The sequence below is a fragment of the Elephas maximus genome, chromosome 22 (assembly GCF_024166365.1).
Source record: "Elephas maximus indicus isolate mEleMax1 chromosome 22, mEleMax1 primary haplotype, whole genome shotgun sequence".
Lineage (NCBI taxonomy): Eukaryota > Metazoa > Chordata > Mammalia > Proboscidea > Elephantidae > Elephas > Elephas maximus.
Genome location: NC_064840.1, coordinates 10,962,963 through 10,980,660, shown reverse-complemented (window position 1 = coordinate 10,980,660; position 17,698 = coordinate 10,962,963). Strand labels below are relative to the sequence as shown.

General features: G+C 48.2%; 1 protein-coding gene across 3 annotated transcripts in view; it reads right to left on the bottom strand.

The window, feature by feature from the left end:
* Window positions 1-17,698, bottom strand: part of RPH3A (rabphilin 3A) — a 284,485-nt gene that overhangs the window by 81,391 nt on the left and 185,396 nt on the right. The window lies entirely within an intron of this gene.

Here is a 17,698-nt window from a genome sequence, read left to right as displayed (position 1 = left end):
ACCTTCCTTCCAGAGCTGATGGGGGAATTGGATGAAATGAGGCAGGTAGAGCACCTAGCATAGCGCTGGCCCATATTAAAAGGTCAGTAACTGTTAGTTCTGGTTATAGAATAAGGAAAACCCTAGTATGAAGTCCTTGTTGCCAAGCACAGCCTGTAAGGTTTGAACTGATGTCCAGCTCCTCTTGTTTTTTTTCAGTCACCTACACCTTCATGTCAACCTTTCCTCTCCCAAGTGTGGTATCTCCAGACTGGAGAGCCTCGAGTGCCCTTCTAAAAATTCTTGGGGGTGAGTGGAATTGAGGCCCTAGTTCCCCAGGATGAGGAGAGGGGGCAGATGGGGTAACCAGAAGGAAATGGTCAAGAACTGCCAAAAGATACTAACACACTCCGGGACACTGCCATCAGCTCCCCATCTGCACAGTACTTTGGCATCCCACCAAGATTTCACAATAGCACCTCCCTTAAAAGCTTCACAGGGCCTTGCTGGTCCCCTGAGATGGGAAGTTTAGGGCCCACTTTAAAACCAGTTGCTGTCAACTTGATTCTGACTCATGGTAACCCAATGTTTGTCAGAGCAGAACTGTACTCCATAGGGTTTTCAGCGGCTGATTTTTCAGAAATAAATCACCAGGCCTTTCTTCTGAGGCCCCTCTAATAGGTAGACTTGAACCTCTAACTTTGCAGTTAGCAGCCAAGTGTGTTAATTGTTTGCACCACCCCAGAAGCCACTCTACAGATGCCAAAATTGAGGACACATGAGACAAGATGAGTCACCAAAGTTGTGCTGGTGGTAAATAGAGGGCTTGCCTCAGAAGAAAGGGCCACTTCCCTGGCTGCCCCTGGAATCATGGAGGGTGGTGGTTAAGATGTGCCAGTGTCAGGACCCTTGCCCCAAACCAACTAAAGAAGAAACTCTGGAGTGGACCTCAGCATCGGTACTTTTCAAAAGACCCTCTGTGACTGTAATGTGCAGCCAGGACGGAGAGCCACTGGTTCAGAAACACCTGCCTCCAATCCCCGCCCACACTGGGCTTCCCTCCTTCATGCAGGCAATTCTCAAACTTGAACACGTATCAGAATCACCTGGACCCAAAAACCAAACCAGTTGCTGTTGAATCAGTTCTGACTCAGTGACCCTGTGTGTGTCAGAGTAGAAATGTGCTCCACAGGATTTTCAGTGGTTGGTTTTTTGGAAGAAGATCACCAGGCCTTTCTTCCAAGGCACCTCTGGGTGAACTTGAACCATGAACCTTTTGGTTAGTAGCCAAGCTTCTAGCCATTTGTGCCATTCAGGGACCCCTGAATCACCTGGAGAACTCATTAAAGCACAGACCGAGGCCCACCGCCCAGCCCCTAGGAGGCAGGGCCCAAGAATTGGCATTTCTAATAAGTTCCAGGTGATGCTCATACAGCTGATCTGCGAACCACACCCTGACAACCTCTGCTTTTTGCAATGCTAAAAAAACGGAACCCAGGAGACCAAGTTCCCTGGGCCACAGCTTCCCTTCTATGAACAAATAACCCTGGGTGTGCAATTCCATGGCCACCGGAAACGAGGCTGAGGGCTTTTTGGCTTTTCCATCTCTTGTTTTTCTCCTTTTAAAAATAATCCACCACTTAAGAGACTGTCCCTGAGCATTTGCTGACTCTTCTTCCACCAACGGCCCCAACCCTCGGCCTGCAATGCAGGTCTTGTTAAATATTGAATAAGTCTGCTGTTCCGCCAGCTGCCTGGCCAGAGCTGCAGTAATGTTGCTGTTGACAAAGGCTCAACGCCATCCTTCAGGTTAAAAACATCATGCTGCTGAGCTGGGTTTAGAAAAGACCTTCACTTTCTTCCCCATCACCAAAATTTCTGGTGCATCAACACTTCCCTGCCCGTTCCCCTACTCACCCGCACCTTCCCCACTCCCCCCCACCCTCCCCACTCCCCCCCACCCTCCCCACTCCCCCCCACCCTCCCCACTCCCCCCCACCCTCCCCACTCCCCCCCACCCTCCCCACTCCCCCCACCCTCCTCACCCCCCCCACCCCTTCTAATACTTGGAGATTTTTTTCCTTTTGCTGCTGCTGCTGTTTAATGAACCACTGGGTTAGTTAGAGCAGCGTGGGTGAGGTTTCAGACAAGAACAAGGAGCATGAGGTTGACACTGTTAGTGTTTGTGTATCCAGCAAATATCGATTCAGTGCCTACTGTGTGCCAGGCACTGTGCTGGGCACTGGGGACACAGGTAAGAATAAAAACAGTTAAACATCCGTGCTCTGGTAGAGCTGACATTCTAGTGGGGGAGGCAGACAATGAAAAAAGGAAATAAGTAAACAGATAGTGTGTCAGATGGAGCTAAGTGTTAGGGAGAGGGATGATGGGGGGTAGTTTGCCAGGCCTTTCTTCCAAGGCACTTCTGGGTAGAGGGATGGGTGGTGCAATTTTAAATAAGGTGATTAGAAAAGGCTTCAGGGAGAATGTGACATTTGAGTAAAGGCCAAAAGGAGGTGAGGTAGTGGATAGAAGGGTGGAGAGGATTAATAGGATCCCTTCTAGAATGTTGAGCTCTGAGATTGTACCATCATCACCACCAAAACAATAATAACTAATGTATATTGAGCACCTATTATGTGCCAAGCCCTGCCCCAAGCAAAGATTATGTATTGACTCGTTAAGTTCCCAAGACAACCCAATGAGGTAGATGTTACTGTCACTCCCATTTTTTAAGATGAAGAAACTGAGGTGCAGAGAGATTTAAAAACTTGTCAAGGTCGTTCAGAAGCTGAGCTTGGACTTAAACCCAGTAGCCTGGCAACTATCCCTACTTCCTTCCTCCACTCTCACATCGCATACGTCCAGGGAGGGGCCCCAGGCTCTTGGACAACCGTAGGACAAAATCTCTCCCTGTGGCAGTCCCATTGCCCTCCTGTGCAGGGAGGTAGGATGTGGGGGCTCGGCCAAGACACGCAGCCCATGCTGGGCTGGTTTGAGAGATCTGTCAAGTCTCCCCAGGTTCCTCACCTGCATGTGAGTCCTGCACTGTAGCCAGGGTGGCTCTCACAACCCAGATCCATCAGGTCACCCTTCTGCCTGTGAGACCTGCAGGGACTCCCTATTGCTCTGGGAACAAAGACAAATCACGGCCCTAAAGGCACCACCAGCCTCATCTCACACTGTCGTAGAGATTTTTTTTTTTCCCTTCAGTTTGGCTCCAGAAGCAAACTGATCAGGAACAACAGGAGTCAGGCTTAACGCGGCGTCAGAAAGAACAACCTGTCTACCTGGACCAGCCCGACGATGCACAGAACGCTCTGGCAGGTGCTGAGTCCGTGTCACTGGAGGCATCAAGCCCACTGCCCAGGGAGTTAAAATAAGGGTTCACCCACCAGAAGGAGCAGCATTCCTCCAACCAGGACGCACAGGCCAGCTGCAACAGGCTCACTCAGATTCCTGCACATCACCCCAAACCTTCTCTATCAAAATTTCTAGCAGGGCTTCAAACCCGTTCGAATCGATTCAGTCGTGGTTGGCGATGCAAAACTGCAACAGGCCCAAATTTTAAAATCTGAGATCTGAGCCCATCTTTGAGCGAGGCGTTGCTGTTTCTGATTCTGCAGGAAATCTGATGGGGAAGAGGTTTGGTAGCTGTGCCCTTGTTTTCTAAGAGGGAGATTAAGTTTCTAGCAGGGCTTCTACCAGTAATTTTTCCCTTCCCAGTTAGGCTTCCGCGTCACCCAAATTTTTAAAAAGTTGGGTCTGTTCCAGTGTCGCTCCCTTGGCCATGATTGAACTGGGAAGAACGTGTTCAAAGCCCTGATTTCTGGAGATGGATCTTGAGAATCTGCATTTTAAAAAAAAAACAGTAATACCCCAGGAGGTTCTTGCAATAGAATTTGATAATCCCTGAAGTTAATGATTGGAAAAAATTAGCTCCCAGACATTTGGATTTCTAAAACGAGTAAAATTCTTTCCCTAATTTAAGAGGGCCTCCCTGGGCTTGAGAAGCCCTGGTGGTACAGTGGTTAAGCACTCAGCTGCTAACTGAAAGGTCAGTGGTTCAAACCCATTAGCAGCTCTGTAAGACCAAGATTTGGAAGTCTGTTTCTGTAAAAAATTACAGCTTTGAAAGCTCTGTGGGGCAGGCAATTCCACTCTGTCCTAGAGGGTGCTATGAGTTTGAACCAACTCAACAGCAGCAGGCCCTAGGATTGTCAACTTCATTGTAGTGGTAGTGGTTGTTTTATTTGCCAAGGAAGGGAACTAAAATTTGTTTAAAGAAACTACCACCAACTATTGCAAATGTTTCATTTTTTAAAAGTATATTTTAACATTAAACAAGCAGAGAGAGCATAATGTCAGGCTGAGCAAAATTCTTTCTAGGAAATTTTAGTTGGCAACATTTCATCCCTGTATTTTTTTTTTCTTTTCACCACGGTCAGTGGAAAATTCATCATGACCACATCTGGGTCTGGAAACCATTAGTGTAAGTAGATGACCTCCAAGAGCCTTCTGGAATTAGGAAGATCCAGAGGTCTGAGAATGAGTTTGCCCTGCCTGCTGAGAAATAACAACAATGACGATGATGACAATGAAGATGATGGTGGTGTCCTGGGAGCTCTGCCTGCATGAACCCATTTGATCTTCATGAGGACCCTACAGAATATGTACGATTAGTAATAGCGTCCCTAGTGACCTTTAGTAACTGGAAGTCTGCACAGCTAAGAGGAAGTGAATCTGAGATGGGAGTCCAGGGAGTCTGGCTCCTGATGCCTAGTTTCTAACTGCTGTGCTATACCACCGGTGAACTGGGTACTCGTCCATCCTGGGCTGGAGCCAACCAATTGATGGGGCTAAAGAGCAGAGGGCAAGGGTTTGCTCATGGCACATGCAGGGGGTCAGAGTGAGAACAGAGGCTAGAAGCTGGGAGAGTCTCGAAGTAGCCATGTTGTTGTCAGGTGACGTTGAATTGATTTTGACTCATAGCAACCGCTTGTAACACAGTAGAACTGCCCCATAGGGCTTTCTAGGCTGTAATCTTTACAGATGAGCTCTGGTGGCACAGTGGTTAAGTGCTGCATTTCTAACCAAAAGGTCGGAGGTTTGAACCCACCAGCTGCTCCGCGGGGGAATGATGCAGCACTCTGCTTCCATAAAGATTTATAGCCTTGGAAACCCTATGGAGCGGTTCTGCTCTGTCTAATTAGGTTTCTATGAATTAGAATTGACTCCACGGCCGTGTGTTCGGTTTGGTTTAGTCTTTATGGGAGCAGATTACCAGGTCTTTCTCCCATGGAGCCACTGGGCAGGTTTGAACCACCAACCCTTCAGTTAGCAGCTGACCACTTAACCACTGGATCACTAAGGCGCCTTAGAAATAGCCTGTGGGACCCTATTTACTCTGGAGCTCCCAGCTACCCAGAAGGGCATCAGCTATTGGCCGGTTGCCCACCCCCAGGAGAGAAAATGCTGCTGCGTGGCCAGATGTCCCACAACTTGGAGCAGGTGTGATCTCCACTTACACCCACCTGGGGTGCTCACAGCTGCACCTGTTGGGGCTCACCAGGAACCATCCTGAGGCCACCAAATTAACCACCTGCTTTATTTTCCAGCCTGTCTCATTGGGAGGTGATCCCGGGTATATTTGTGACTGTCACTGGCCTGGGGACGTGTGATGTTTCAGAGCTTTGCACTTGGCCACTGTCATCCCTGGAGAGTGAACTTGGTTCTAGCCTCTAACTCACCTTATGACCTTGGGAAATAGGTTCACCTCTATGGGGCTTAGTTCCTTCATCTGTAAAACAAAGGTAAGAATTCCAATTCCCCCTCTTCTAAAGGCTATTATGAAGCTTCATTGACTCTAGAAGTATTTTTTTTTTTTAATGTTTAAGTTCTATACAATAATAAACAGCTAACATTTACGTAGTTTACAATATGCTAGGCACTATACCAAATGCTTCATATATGTTAACACATGCAATCCTCACAACTCTATGATGGAAGTGCTGTTATTATTTCCATCTTCAAGGTGAGTAAACTGAGGCCAGAGAAGTCACGTAGCCTGCCCAAGGTCACAGGCTGGCAAGTCACACAGCCAGGATTCCAACCCAGGTGGTCTGATGCCAGTGGCTATGCTTCTACCCACCGTGCATACTGCCTCCTATCGGCCAGGGTGGCGCAATCCTTTATCAGAATGACGTTGGTGCTTTGGATCCAAGCCAGGAGAAGTAGAGAATCCATTTCTGCAGAGCTTTGTATTTTTTAAAACACTTCTAAGTCGCTTGACCATAACAACTCTCAACGGTAAGCACAGTAATGATTGATTATTATCCCATTTTATACAGTTAGAAGAATGAGGCCCTGGAAGGTTCATGTCGTTGCTATGAAAATTCAGTATTTGATTTTGACGCCAAAAAGATCTGAGTTTGAGTCCCTGAATCTACCTTTAGTGACAGTGTGAATTTGGGCGAAACGAGGCCTTGTTGTACCTGTAGCCTCAGTGTCTTCATCTACAAAATGGGCGTGATAATAAATGTCTCCTGCCCACGGCTTTGCAAGGATTAAAGGAGGTCACTCACGCAAATGTAAAGCACAGGGCCTGGCACCCAGTGCTTTGTGGTCTAAAGAACAAGCCTGGCCCCCAATATATTTGCTTCCTGTACTGAAACTACAGCTCAAGGGTATAGCTATGTGGTACAGCTGAGACTTTAACCCTAGTGGACTGGCTCTTATCTCTGTGCTCTGTGCTCTTAGCAAGAGGAAGGAGGAGGGGTGCCCCTCAGGCCACCCTGTGGTGGAGACCTGAGACTACTCACATATATGGTCTGTTTTAACCAGAAACAACAGCCCCTGGTTTCCTATTGAGACAAAGGGCTCCCATCCCAGACCTGCTACCATGACAACTAGAGGGGGAAGTTTTCCAGATCTTGAGTCTGCTCAATCTCAGGGCCTCTGGTGCCTCTGGGGGCCTCTCTGGCCACTACAGGACTCCAACTACCAGCCTCCATAGCATTTTACCCTCTGAGCATGTTCAGGGTCAAGATGAACTTTCTGCTGCCACCAGCCCATCCCAGAGGCAACACCAGTGTTAGAGGAGGCAGCCCAGCCCTGAGAGTGCACAGAGGCAGCTCTTGTGGCTAAGTCCAGATGGGGCAGGGTCTCTTCACGTAAACGGGGAGATGGCCACCCCACAGCAGTGTAGCCAGGAAACCACTACACACGCATACCCCACACACCACACTCACACACCCACACACTCATGCCATACACACTCACATACACACTGCACTTACACACACACCTCTCTCACACATGCTCACATGCATTCACACACCCACACACACTCACATACCACATATACACTACACATACCACACATATTCAGACACATGTTACCCTGTAATGGATTGGATTGTGCTCCCCGAAAATAATGCGTTGTAAATCCTCTAGCCTCTATCCCTGTGGTTATAATCCCATTTGGGAACGGGCAGTCTTTGTTATGTTAATAAGACAGGATAAGTGTGGGATGTATCTTGAATCAACCTCTTTTGCAATATAAAAGAGATTAAACAAGCAAGTTAGCAAGCAGAGATGGGAGAAGAGAGAACACGTGAAGATCACCCAGGAGCAGAAGCTCAAAGAGACAAAGACCTTCCTCCAGAATGGACAGAGAGAGAAAGCCTTCCCCTAGAGCCACTACCCTGATTTGGGACTTCTAGCCTCCTAAACTGTGAGAAAATAAATTTCTGTTTGTTAAAGCCACCCATTTGTGGTATTTCTGTTATAGCAGCATTAGATAACCAAAACACTGCCCCCCACACACGCCACACATACCCTACACACCACACACATGTACTTACACACACTATACAACCACACATTCAGACACACATGCCCCACACACGCTCACACACCACAGTCACACAGACACCACACACATGCCCCTCACACACTCAAACACACACATACACAACCTCTCTCACATATACTCACACACACTCACACACCCACACTCACACACTCCCACACATATGCCACACATACCCCCCCACATACGTGCCACAAGTATACTCATACACACCCCCACACACTCTCACAGATACCCCCTACACACATTCACACACTCACACATACTTTCTCACACACACACAGAGGGTAGATCCAGCAAGACATGGAGGGAATATAAATATCTATTTGTCCATCCCCTGGGAGTTCCACTTTTTAAACAAGCCTTATTACACAAAGCATGTCAGGTATCATCTCATTTCGTGCCCAAGCGACCTTACAAAATGAATACTGTCATTATTCCCATTTTACAGAAGAAGAAACTGAGGTTCAGGGAGGCTAACTCACTTCACTGAAGGTCACACAGCCAATGAGCATCTGAGTCAGGATTAACACCCAGACGCACTGGCTCCAGACCTCGCCTACTCGACCGCTGCACTTTCTGCCTCCTGCTACCTGCAAGGTGCCTGACCTCAGGGTGGCACTCAGTGTTTGTTGAGCGAATTATCAAAAGTGAAACCTTGAGGTATCTGCTTCCATTTCCAATGACTATAAAATCTTGGTTAAAATGAGTTCCATAACCTGAAAGAATCCCAGTTGGCCAGCACAGGGAAAAATCCCAGAAATAACCTGGGTAGTTGGAGGGAAACTAACGTAATTGAAGAAAATGGGTACAATATGAGGGATGTACAAGTTGGAATACAGCAATATTAGAAGTAAAGGATTAGATGCACACGTAACAACATAGATGGTTCTTCGAACATAGTGCTGAACGAAGAAGCGAGAAATAATGAGATCTAGCACAAGATAACATAGAACATGGTTAAATCTGCTGCAAAAAAAAAAAAAAAAAACCCAGTGTGGACCTCTTTAAAGTGTTGAAGAGCAAAGATGTCACCTTGAAGACTAAGGTGCGCCTGACCCAAGTCATGGTATTTTCAATCACGTCATCTGCATGTGAAAGTTGGACAGTGAATAAGGAAGACCGAAGAAGAATTGATGCCTTTGAATTGCGGTGTTGGCGAAGAATATTGAATATATCATGGACTGCCAAAAGAACGAACAAATCCGTCTTAGAAGAAGTACAACCAGAATGCTCCTTAGAAGCAAGGATGGCGAGACTGCGTCTTACATACTTTGGATGTGTTGTCAGGAGGGTTCAGTCCCTGGAGAAGGACATCATGCTTGGCAGAGTACAGGGTCAGCGGAAAAGAGGAAGACCCCAACGAGGTGGACTGACACAGTGGCTGCAACAATGAGCTCGAGCATAACAACGATTGTGAGGATGGCTCAGGACCGGGCAGTGTTTTGTTCTGTTGTGCATAGGGTCGCTATGAGTCAGAACCGACTCGGTGGCACCTAACAACAACAACAACAGCACAAGACAGTTACATAAAAACACATGTCTTGAAGGTGCATCTACAAAGAAGATGCTTATTAAACAGAATAGTAGGATTACTGAAGGGGGGGGGGATGGCGTATGGAGATAAAAGAGAATAAATAACTCCGGGATGAAAAGGGGCCAGTGAGAATCGAGGATGCCCATGCACTAGGAAATGAGAGAGAAGAACTCGACTCTCTGTACTTGGAGCCAAAATGAAAAATCTGTGTTGATCTGCAAAGCAGAGTGCCCCGTGGGTAACTGAGAGGTGGGTGTCCTTATTGCTTGGCCAGCTCCCCTCGCATTGTAATCAGAAGTCAAATCCCCCTCCTGGCCACCAGCATGTGCGCACCATTTAATTTTCCCTTGGGATTTTCTCTCTAGGTGTTTGCCTGTTATTCAGAAGGGAACACCCACCCAGACCCCTCTGCAGATATGATGCCAAGGCAGGCTACAGAACATGCCCCTGTAAGATAAATCCTTCCAAAGAAAAAGGAGAAAATCCAAAAAAAAATCAAATCTAAAGAAACAACAGCAGGTCCCATTCTGAAAGGCAGAGGTGGTGCCCTAGCAGTCCACACGCAGACTCCTGTTGCCCTTCGGGGACAGGGACCTGCTTGGGAATGAGAGTCCTGACTCATTTTTGTTCCCTGGGGCATCACCATGGCTGGTGATTCCCTTCTGGGAGGGTTTTGCTGGCTCTGGGGCAACAAGGAGCCCTGGTGGCACAGTGGTTAGGTGCTTGGCGGCTAACTGAAAGCCAGTGGTTTGAATCCACCACCTGCTTCATGGGAGAAAGACGTGGCAATCTGCTTCTGTAAAAATTACAGCCCAGGAAACCCTATGGGGCAGTGCTACTCTGTCCTACAAGGTCACTATGAGTCGGAACTAACTCAACAGCAATGGGTTTTTTCAACAGGGAAACAACAAGTAGGTCTCTGGTGATCAGATAGGAAGATGCGGATGCCAGAAGCACCATTTTGCATCATGTTCACAGCCTTCCCACAAGCCCCTGAGCCCTAAACCTTTGGTAGAAAGACTTGGCCATAAGCCCCAGCTGGACATGGCAGCAGCAGCCACTAATGGTGCTCCAGGACCGTCACCAAATTATAAGACCCTGCTTACGCTGATGGATTAATCTTGCCACTATTCATGGGAGGAAAAAATCCCTGAGTGGCTGCCTTTCCTTCCTGGCAGAGGGGGACCACGCAGTTCGGCCAGCGTGGAACGGCATTTGCGGAGTGCCCTGCCTCCTCCCTGCCCTCACGCCCTTAGCTGATCCATCAGTAAGGCCTGTCAGCGCTATTCCAAAATACTCCCCAACCCCACCCACCTTCTCCACGGCCCCCAACCCCACCCATGCCCACCCACGCCCCTCCTCTAGAAACTCAGCTCTCAGTTCAAACATTACCATCCCTGAAACCCCTTCCTGACCATTTTATAACCAAAAATTAGCTCCCTTCCCCCTCCCACCACTTGCCATTCTCCAGCATGTCATGTTATTATCCCCTTCCTTCACAGCACTTACCATGATCCAAAATTACCTTGTTCATGGGTTTAATTAAGGAGTCATGGGGACACAGTGGTTAAGCACCTGGCTGGTGAAGGAAAGGTTTGTGGTTAGAACCCACCGCAGGAGAAAGATGTGGCAGTCTGCTTCTGTAAAGATTTACAACCTTGGAAACCCTATGTGGCAGTTCTACCCTGTCCTACCCTGTCAGAATTGACTCGATGGCAATGGGCTCGGTTTTTGGTTTATGTGTTCACTTGTTTATTATTTACAAGACTGTAAGCTCTAGGAGGGCAGGGGATTCTGTCTCATTCACTGCTGAGTCCCCAGTGCCTAGAACAGTGCCTGGCACATATCAAACCAAAACTAAACCTGCTGCCATCATTTGGCTGGTGGATTCGAACTGCTGACCTTTTGGCCTGGCACATAGTGGTATACGATACATATTTGGGAATGAATGAATGGAGGAATGAGCAGAGAGAGAGGAGTGGTTCTCAAACCGTGTGGTCCCTGGACCCACAGCATTAGCATCACCTGTGAGCTTGTTAGAAATGCAAATTCTTAGGACCACCCCAGTCCTACCAAATCAGACTCTGTGTTTGAACAATCCCTCCAGGGGATTCTCATGGAGGCCCAAATTTGAGAACCTCTTGCATAGAACCACATGCAGTCTCTCACTTGTTCCCCTCCTGTGAGCAATGAACTGGCTAAGTGGTCAGTGCTGTCAGCAGGTAGAGGGAGTCAGCTCCCCTGCCTTTGACCAGCCACAGGGCTCCACGGACAGGCCTCTGCTTACCTTAGAGTCTTCACGCCAGAGAGCCACACAGAGAACGCCAAGGCCAGGGTGGGCTTCAGAGCCCGCTGTGTCCGTTCCCATGGGCAAGAAGGTGGCAACTCACTCAAAAAGCTATCTCTGGCCTTTTGCAAGCTCTACAAAATTCCAAGCATTTGACTTGGAGGTAAGGCGACCACCTCATCCTGGTTTGGGACTGAAAAGTCCTGGAGACCCCTCGACCCAGGCAAACCAAGACAGTGGAGGCCTCACCTGGGGCCTTGGGGACTCACCCTTCACATATCACTTCTGTACGTAAGCACCAGATGAGACTCAGATGGGAATGGGAGGGGCAGAAGGAGTTGTGAGAGGAAAGACAGGAGAAGAGTGTGAGGAAAGGAAAGGGGGCAGGGAGACAGGTGAGGAGGTGAGGGACAGAAAGGAAGGGGAGAGAAGAAGACGGGAGATTTTTAGAGGGTGGGAAAGTTGGGAAACAGGACAAGACCAAAAACCAAACCCGTTGCCATCAAGTCAGTTTCAACTTATGGCAATGCCATGTGTACAAAGTAGAAGTGCTCCATAGGGTTTTCAAGGCTGTGATTCTTCAGAAGCAGATCACCAGGCCTGTCTTCTGCGATGCCTCTGAGTGGGTTCATACTGCCAACCTTTTGGTTAGTAGACACGCGCTTAACCATCTGCGCCACCCTGGACTCCAGGAAAAGGGACAGGGGCAGAGAAAATGGGAGAGAACCAGTGAGAGACAAAAACAGAGACTAAGAGACAGAGGCAGAGGGGCTGGCGGGCAGGAGGAAGGCTGTGGGACGGAATGGACCACACGGATGCTTTCTGGCAGCATCCTGCATACAGAGCTTCCTGACAAACTTCGAGAAATTACCTCTCTTCTCAGCAGCCCCAGAACACCACCCGCCATCAACGGCTGGCACCAAAACCTGCTTATGTAATATGCTCCCTACCAAGAGCTGCTTCCATTCACAAGTCTCTGCTTGTCATTGTGTAGGTGCATTAAGGGGCGGGGGGAGGGAGAAAGAAAAGAAAAAGAGAACAGCAGCTGAATGAACTTAGATTATATTGAGAGATGAGGAGAGATTTTTTTTTCCTCCACTCTCCAAATAAATCCTTCAGAAACCAAACCTCGTTAGGATGCTGTCAGATGAGTTTCCTCTGGCTGATGAATTGTGGGGGGTGGGCACTAACCCCAGCTTCCTGAGGCAAGAGATCTTGCTCACTCGCTGGATTGCCAAACCAAAGCCTGACACGGCTCCATTACAATGAGATTTAAGCGTGTATTATATCATTAAACCTAATGACAGTAAGACAATTACTTCGAGGAAGCCACGGTGACATTGCATAAGGCTGCCTGGTGCCTTCTGGTGACTCCCACATTTCCCTGGCCCAGATGGGGAGCAGAGCTGGGCTAGAAAGAATCAGCTTTGTTCCCTCAGGCTGCAAACCAGACGGCTGGAGGTCTGATCATGGCTCCCCTGCCTCTGAGTTGTCCAATCATCAAAGTCTGGGGTGCTGCCTGAGAAAGATGAGCCCCTCTGGAGTTTTCTGAGGTTAGCAGGGAATGGGGCTAACACTGTAGGCCTAACTCATGCTCCTGGGGGAGGTGGAGGCCAGGGATTTGGTAGCAGGAAGTAAACGGTGTGGGAAGCCAGTGGGCCTAGTTCTTGTCCTGCTCAGCCCCTTGGGGGTTGGGGAATGTTGGCAAAAAGTCTCATGCTCACAATATCAGAACTCACAACATCACAACATATAGAACTGCTACACCAACATCTATAAGTGTGTTTTGCATTTCCTAAGACCCTTTTATCTATTAGCAGCAGAGGGCTTCTGAAAACAGATGCCTGAGCCCCTCACTCAAAGTTTCTGACGCAGCAGGTTTTGAGAGAATCCAAGATTCTGCCTTTGTAACAAGTTTCTAGAAGGAACCACGGTGGCACAATGGTTAAGCACTCAGCTTCTAATCGAAAGGTTGATGGTTTGAGAGGAAGAAGGAGAGTCAGGAATAGGAGGAGGAAATGGCATGTGTGGCTAATTGCCTCCATGAAAAACTGCCTCCTATTCTATGAGACCAGAAGAACTGGATGGTGCCCAGCTACCATTACTGAACATTTTGATCAAAGATTCTACAGAAGAATCCTCATTAAAAGGGAGAAAATGTAGAACAGAATTTCAAATTCTCATGAACTCTAGACTTTCTGGAGCCATGGAGGCTGGATGAACCCCTAAAACTACTGTCCTGAGATAATCTTTACATTTTAAACCAAAAATATCCCCTGAACTTTTCCTAAAATCGAATAATCTAGCTTAAGTAGTAAAAAATGTCTGTCTTAAGCACTGTGCTCTTTTAAGAACTATCTATATGGGATCAAAGTGACAAGAGCAACTCGTAAGATTAGACAGGAACCTTACAGCATAGTGAGTTTATGTTAAGGGAGGAGGAACAACTCAGAAACGGGGTGAGAACGGTTGCGCAACTTGAAGAATGTAGTCAATGTCACTGAATTGTATGTGTAGAATGGTTGAATTAGTATATGTTTTGCTGTGTATATTCTCAACAACAACAACAACAACAACAAAAGTCGGCGGTTCAAACCCATCAACAGCTTCACAGGAGAAACGACCTGGCGATCTGCTCGCATAAAAACCACAGCCAGGGAACCCCATGGGGTTCTACTCTGTCACATTGGGTCCGATGAGTCGGAATGGACTTGACAGTACACAACGAGAAGAAGTTTTCAGCTGATGGATGGTGAAGTGGGGAGGACCACACTTCGAGAACCGCTGAAGGAAAGGAACCACCTGGTTCAGGCTAATCAGGTTCCCTTGAGCACCTACAGCTTTCTATTTCCCAGCAGAATGTGAACCCAGTGAGGTTGGCCTTTCTCTGCCCTGTGTCCCCTCTGTCACCTGCAACCAGTCGCCATAGAGCTGTTCCCAACTCCTGGTAACCCCATGTGTGTCAGAGTAGAACTCTGCGCCATAGCCGTTCCAATGGCTGCTTTTTCAGAAGCAGGTCTCCAGGCCTGTCTTCTCAGGCACCTCTGGGTGGACTCAAACTCCTAACCTTTTGATTAGCAGTTAAGCACGTTAACCATTTGTACCACCCAGGGACTCTGCCTGCAACCCTAGTATGTGCAAACTCCACTCCTCCCACATACACACACGGACACACAGACACACACAAAACCCACCTCATTTTTAGGAAAGGATCTTAAAACTCATTCTCACTAAGGTGTAACTGACTAACAAGGCCACATTAGCCCATGTAAAAGCATCTGCCCTTTAACCAAGGGCAAATCCTTAAAACAAATAATAAAACTTCAACGACAGAATTTCAGCTATCAGTAAGCTGGTAGAACGGAATGTTTCAGGATGACTAAGGGTACCCCCCCCCACAAAAAACACATTTTGTAAGTGGCCACTTACTGTATCTAAGCCCCAAAAGCTATTGTGTTTTTTTACCATATTTTTCCCACTGCCCACCATGGAGCCCTGGTGGCACAGTGGTTTGGAGCTCTGCAGCTAACCAAAAAGTCAACAGTTTGAATTCACCAGCTGCTCCTTGGAAACCCTATGGGGCAGTTTTATCCTATTTATTCTATCTGTCCTACAGGGTCACTATAAGTCAGAATCAACTCAATGGCAACAGGTACAGGCCTCCACGGTGCCATACATACTATAGGTGCTCAAAAAACATCTGAAGCATGAATGAGTGGCAAAAGGCACTCTGGCAGGAGAGGCCTGTCCTTTGCCTGTGGCAGATCTGAGAGGAAACCAAGTCCTTCCCAACCCTTCACCAATGACTCATCATAATAAACAAACACTGACTAAGCTCCTACCCATGGGGCAGAGGCACCTCCCCAAATTCGCTCATCTAGTAATCAGTCAGTTGAAGTCCCATTCATTCATTCAGGAAGCCACTGCTGAGCACCAGCAGTGTGCTGACCCTGCCTCCAAAGATGACGACAGCACAGCCTTGGTCCTTAAGGGCCCCCCTGTAGTACCACAGGACCCCTGCACAGGAGCCCTGTGACAGGAAAAGCACTTCCCAGGGAAGGGAGGGAAAGCTTTAGAGTTTCCCAGAGAAAATCCATGGGCTTGTGGGTCAGGATGATTCCGCAAAAGCCTCCCAGGGATTTGGAGGAACAAGAGACTATGAATAGTCAGGAGGGCTTCTCTTTCTGGACCCCTTCCTCTGAGGGCTTCCCTCCACACTCACAACTCCCCTGTTAGCTGCTCTGAGCCTTATAAGCCTTAGGGAAAGGGGGTCATTATGCCCATATCACCCATGATGAAGAAACCAAAGTCCCGAGATCTCCAGCAACTCCAAATGGACCCCAGTAGGAATAAGTGGGACTGGAAGTTTGTCTCCAAGCCTCATCTTCTCTCTCCTGGGTCCCACAGCTGCCCCAAAGGATCTGCCTTTCTCCACCCCACCCCGATCCTGTTTTGGTCAGGGGTGATTTTACTGTTCCCATCGCCAACTTCTTCCGCATGGCTGACATTTATTGGACAGGTACTCCTTTGTGAGCATCAACTCTTAAAATTCTGACAATAACGCCACTATTCTCCCCACTTTACAAAAATGGAAAATTGAGGCACAGAGGAGTTCAAGTCACAACCAGGAAGTGCTAGGGCCAGGGTCCAAATGAAAATCTATTTCCAGAGCCTGTGCTCTTAACTACTAACTACACTGTACTACCTTAATACACTAATTGAGAAAACTGAAGCTCAGAGAGGTTAAGGGACTGGCCTGGAGTCACACAGCAAGGGAGTAGCAGAGTCAGAACGTGAACTCAGCTCTGGCTGTTCCCACCTTACAGCCCCCAGAGGCTGAACCAGGGTAGGAAGAGGAAGGAGAGGGGCTATGTCTGCCTTCTTCAATCTCTCAGCACGTCAAACTACTCTCCATTCTGGGTGGCAGCTGAATAATTTAAACTCGTCAGCTCCAGCCCACCACCACTGGGTCCCAGCTTTATTTTTATCCCAGGTTACAGGCAGAGCTCTCAACAGAAGTAAACCACGCTCTTTGCTTCTCGTCACCTTGGAGCCAACTCTTGACTTGTCTGTGTTTATGACCAGCTCCCCACTAGACGGGGATAAAGAGCAGAAGACAAGGCCACTTGTTGTGGTGGTTTTTATTAGAAAGACGCAAACCTCCCCACTGCCCACATGAAAAGACAGAGAGTGTTAAATAAAGAGTAAATAGCACATTCTACAAGCAAACCCCAGAGCACCCACCGTGGCCAGATGCCCTTCCTCAGACCAGGCAGCCGGGATGTGCTCTGGGCAGAAGCAAAGAGAAAAGGCAGAGCCAGCCACAGGGACTGGCTTTCTAGGCCACCCTTTTGGAATTCCAGAATCTCTGGCAACCTTAAGCATGACTGCAGAGGGTGTGCTGGCTGGCTTCCCTTGGAACCAGGCTGAGGGGGAGGAGTGGGGACTTCTGGGACCAGGAGTGAGGAGACAAAGCCGCGGTCTTCTCTCCTTAGCTGGGGCGGAGGCCCACACACTGGACTGGAGATCATGATGGTGGGTTCTTACGTTGCTGTGCCCTGACTTACTGTGTAGTCTTGGGCAAGTTGCTTCCCCTCTCTGGGCCCCCTGAAGGAGTTAGACTAGGCCAGGGGTTCTGAACCTGGCTGCTCAGATGGGCTTTAGAGAGGGTCCATAAACCCCCTGATGTTGTGTATTTACGTCTATATACATATTTTCGGAGAGGAGGCTCTCACCTCCCCTGAGGAAAGTCTCTACGGGGCCTTGAAATACTGCAAAATCTGTTTGTGTATGCATCAAAGCCACAAGCAAAGCAGGTCCCTTTCCAGCCAAGCACAGAGTTATAGAAACATGGAAGAGTTCTCACAAGAGACCCCTATCCTAATTCACCCCAACAGGGCCTCCCCAACAAACGTAAGTTCCCAAACACAGCACTAACCCTTCCTAGAAGTATTTACATGTACGTGCACACACACACACACACCCCTATCATACAGTCACAGAACCTCAGAGCTGGAAGGGG